We start from the raw sequence: 5,070 nt of genomic DNA, 5'->3' as shown, positions 1-5,070 counted from the left end.
AATAAGGATTTGTTAGAATATTCTAACGCTAATAAAAACGACATTCGAGATGATGATATTACGTTATTTTTAAATAAATAGAATTCATCTTGGATTCGATTTCGAAAAAGACATACACAAATTTAGAAGAGATCAGATGAAATTTAATACCATGATTAATAGAATTAATCATTAACTACATCTATATCTTAATACAAGCTTTTTTATTCCTTTTATTCGCGAGGAGCTGGATGAGAAGAAACTCTCACGTTCAGTTCTGTAGTAGAGATGGAATTTCTAATTTAGAACCATCAACTATAACCCAAAAAGAACCAGATTTCGTAAACAACATCGAGGAAGACTAAAAGGAATATCTTCTCGTGGGAATCGTATTTGTTTTGGCAGATATGCTCTTCAAACACTTGAACCCGCTTGGATCACATCTAGACAAATAGAAGCAGGGCGACGAGCAATGACACGAAATGTACGACGTGGTGAAAAAATTTGGGTACGTATATTTCCAGACAAACCAGTTACAGTAAGACCTGCGGAAACGCGTATGGGTTCTGGGAAAGGATCCCCCGAGTATTGGGTAGCTGTGGCTAAACCAGGTAAAATCCTTTATATAATGGGTGGTGTACCCGAAAATATAGCCAGAAAAGCTATTTCAATAGCGGCATCAAAAATGCCTATAAAAACCAATTCATTATTTCTGAATAGGAATATAGAATGAAAAAGCTAAATAACATTTGAGGATAAAAAGATTATCAATTTTATTTTTTTGACAAACAATATTTTTTTACTTCGTCCTTTGCATTAAAAGAAGAGATACAAAAAAAATGATATGATTCAACCACAAACCTATTTGAATGTAGCAGACAACAGCGGGGCTCGAGAATTGATGTGTATTCGAATAATAGGAGCTAGTAATCGCCGATATGCTCATATTGGTGACGTTATTGTTGTTGTAATCAAAGAAGCAATACCAAATACTCCTCTAGAAAGATCAGAAGTGATTAGAGCTGTAATTGTACGTACTTGTAAAGAACTCAAACGTAATAATGGGACGATAATACGATATGATGACAATGCCGCAGTTGTCATTGATCAAGAAGGAAATCCAAAAGGAACTCGAGTTTTTGGGGCGATCCCACGGGAATTGAGACAATTAAACTTTACTAAAATAGTTTCATTAGCTCCTGAGGTATTATAAGATCTAAATATCGATAGTTTAGTATAGGATTAAAAAAACTGGTATTGAAATAAAATTAATTAATAGATTGTCTATCACGCATATACCCTTAATAATAAAATATTAAGAATTTAATTCATATATTAATATATAATTCGTCTATATCTATATATAAATAAAAGAAAAAGAACATGTTGATTATATCAAAATTATAGAACAATAAGGAATTTTAACTTATCATGGGGAAAGACACTATTGCTGATATAATAACCTCTATACGAAATGCTGACATGAATAGAAAAGGAACGGTTCGGATAGGATCGACTAACATCACCGAAAGTATTGTTAAAATCCTTTTACGAGAGGGTTTTATCGAAAACGTAAGGAAACATCGCGAAAGCAACCAATATTTTTTGATTTTAACCCTAAGACACAGACGAAATAAGAAAGAATCCTATAAAACGATTTTAAATTTAAAGAGAATAAGTCGGCCGGGTCTACGAATCTATTCTAACTCTCAACGAATTCCACGAATTTTAGGCGGAATAGGAATTGTAATCCTTTCGACTTCTCAAGGTATAATGACAGACCGAGAAGCTCGACTAAAAAGAATCGGCGGAGAAATTTTGTGTTATATATGGTAATCCTTCTAATATAAAAATTACATATCTGGAACTTACGATTTGTGAAAAAAAGGGGGTTGTGTAATACCACCCCTGTTCAAAAAAGTTTCGGATGTTTTACTTCGAATGAAATTAAAGAAAAAATGAATTAATGAAAGTTTTCTTTCTGAATCACTTCCGAACGGCATGGTTCGATTTTGTTTAGATACTAAAATTTTTTTTTTAGTTCATGCTTCTGAAAGGATTCGACATATTTTTGTATAGGTATACCTATAGGAAAAAAAGGTAAAATTTTTAGTAAGTTCTTAGGTATAAGTTAATCAGGGGACAGCCATTTTCTAGACTCCATAACAAGGATTCAAATAAGTAAGTGGTTTTTTCAATTTCAACCATTCCTTTCACGAAGATACAATTCAAGATTCAAAAATATCAAGAAACCTTTTTTTCGTCCACCAATAAATATATTCACAGAATTAAGGAATAACAACTATGAAAATAAGGGCTTCCGTTCGTAAAATTTGTGAAAAGTGTTGACTAATCCGCAGGAGGGGACGAATTATAGTAATTTGTTCCAATCCGAGGCATAAACAAAGACAAGGATAATCTTACTAAAGGAACTAAAGTAAAGGAAAAGGCACTTCCAAAGAGTTGGAAAAAAGGGTCTGTTTTGACATGAAATGGATATATTCATATATTTCTTGTGAAATGAAAAAATATGGCAAAACCTATATTAAGAATTGGTTCGCGTAAAAATACACGTAGTGGTTCACGTAAAAATGTACGTAGAATACCAAAGGGAGTTATTCATGTTCAAGCAAGTTTCAACAATACCATTGTGACCGTTACAGATGTACGGGGTCGGGTGATTTCTTGGTCCTCCGTGGGTACTTGTGGATTCCGGGGTACAAGAAGAGGAACACCTTTTGCTGCCCAAACCGCAGCAGGAAATGCTATTCGAGCAGTAGTGGATCAAGGTATGCAACGAGCTGAAGTAAGGATAAAAGGCCCTGGACTCGGAAGAGATGCAGCATTACGAGCTATTCGTAGAAGCGGTATACTTTTAAGTTTTGTACGAGATGTAACCCCTATGCCATATAATGGTTGTAGACCCCCTAAAAAAAGACGTGTATAGAACTAAATAAAGGCTGAAAGGATTTCAAGAGAAATAAACGATTCAATGATCTGATCAAATAAAATTACTATGGTTCGAGAGAAAGTCAAAGTATCTACTCGGACACTACAGTGGAAGTGTGTTGAATCAAAAAGAGACAGTAAGCGTCTTTATTATGGACGCTTTATTCTGTCTCCACTTATGAAAGGTCAAGCCGACACAATAGGCATTGCGATGCGAAGAGCTTTACTTGGCGAAATAGAAGGAACATGTATTACACGTGCAAAATCTGAGAACATACCACATGACTATTCTAACATAGTAGGTATTCAAGAATCAGTACACGAAATTTTAATGAATTTGAACGAGATTGTATTAAGAAGTAATCTATATGGAACGCGCAACGCGCTTATTTGTGTCCAAGGTCCTGGATATATAACTGCTCGAGACATAATTTTACCGCCCTCTGTAGAAATCATTGATAATACACAGCATATAGCTACCTTAACGGAAACAATAGATTTGTGTATTGAATTAAAAATCGAGAGGAATCGCGGATATAGTCTAAAAATGTCAAATAACTTTGAAGACAGAAGTTATCCTATCGATGCTGTATTCATGCCTGTTGAAAACGCGAATCATAGTATTCATTCTTATGGGAATGGGAATGAAAAACAAGAGATTCTTTTTCTAGAAATATGGACAAATGGAAGTTTAACTCCTAAAGAAGCACTTCATGAAGCCTCCCGGAATTTGATTAATTTATTTATTCCTTTTCTACATGTAGAAGAAGAAACGTTCTATTTAGAGAACAATCAGCATCAAGTTACTTTACCCTTTTTTCCTTTTCATAATAGATTAGTTAACCTAAGAAAAAAAACAAAAGAACTAGCCTTTCAATATATTTTTATTGACCAATTAGAATTGCCTCCCAGAATCTACAATTGTCTCAAAAAGTCCAATATACATACATTATTGGACCTTTTGAATAACAGTCAAGAAGACCTTATCAAAATTGAACATTTTCACGTAGAAGATGTAAAAAAGATATTAGACATTCTAGAAAAAAAATAGAAAAAGCATTTCAATTTCAAATTGAAATGGATTTTAAACCTTCAACGTAATTTCGATTTTCCAGTCGAACCCATTTTAATTAATTAATTAAATTAATTAGATATGTATCTAGGGAGAATTCATTCCCTAGATACCCACGTCGTTTATTTTACAATTGAATAAATTTAATTAAAAAAGACCTAAAGTTAGAGATTTATCAATCGGTAATGTTGCTCCAATACCTAACCACAGGGCCGCCGCGGTGCCAATCAAAAAAACGGTTGTCGCTACTGGACGACGAAATGGATTTTGAAACTTATTAACATTTTCCAAAAAGGGTACGGTTAATAATCCCGCTGGTACTGAAACCATTAAAAGAACACCCAATAATTTGTTAGGCACTGTACGAAGTATTTGAAATACAGGAAAGAAATACCATTCAGGTAATATTTCCAAAGGAGTTGCAAAAGGATCCGCAGGTTCACCAATCATTGATGGTTCTAAAACCGCTAAGCCTACGTTACAGGCAATGGTACCAAGAATGACTACTGGAAAAATATATAAAAGGTCGTTGGGCCATGCGGGTTCCCCGTAATAATTGTGACCCATACCTTTAGCTAATTTAGCTCGTAATACAGGATCATTCAAATCTGGTTTTTTTGTTATTGGGATAGGTGAATTCTTATGGATCCATCCCCCGAGGGAACCGGACATGATAATTTTTTATCATCCGGCTCGAGCAAGAATTAACCAAACTAAATGAATACATACAAAAAATATAATTTAATATGTAAAAAAAGAATTATCCGATTCCAAAGTTATTGCAACTAAAGATTCCAGAAATTCCATTCTTACAGGTAAATGCTCAACACCCACGTAAGCTTAAAAAAATTAAGTGCTTTCTGGGTCGTCTCATACCTTATAAATTTGTCCTTAATCTCAAAAATTATATCGAGATTTTTCAAATACAAAGGATTTACTTGTTACTAATGGAGTCTACCCTCTACTCTTCATTAGATCCTGTATTCACTCCGATAGTATCATAAATCGAGTCGATGCAGAGAAAATGAATGCATTTACATACTATTAATTATTTTCTTTTAATTATTTTC

The sequence above is a fragment of the Arabidopsis lyrata genome (genome assembly GCF_000004255.2).
Source record: "Arabidopsis lyrata subsp. lyrata unplaced genomic scaffold ARALYscaffold_2, whole genome shotgun sequence".
Classification (NCBI taxonomy): domain Eukaryota; kingdom Viridiplantae; phylum Streptophyta; class Magnoliopsida; order Brassicales; family Brassicaceae; genus Arabidopsis; species Arabidopsis lyrata.
Note: the sequence above shows the minus strand (reverse complement) of the source record.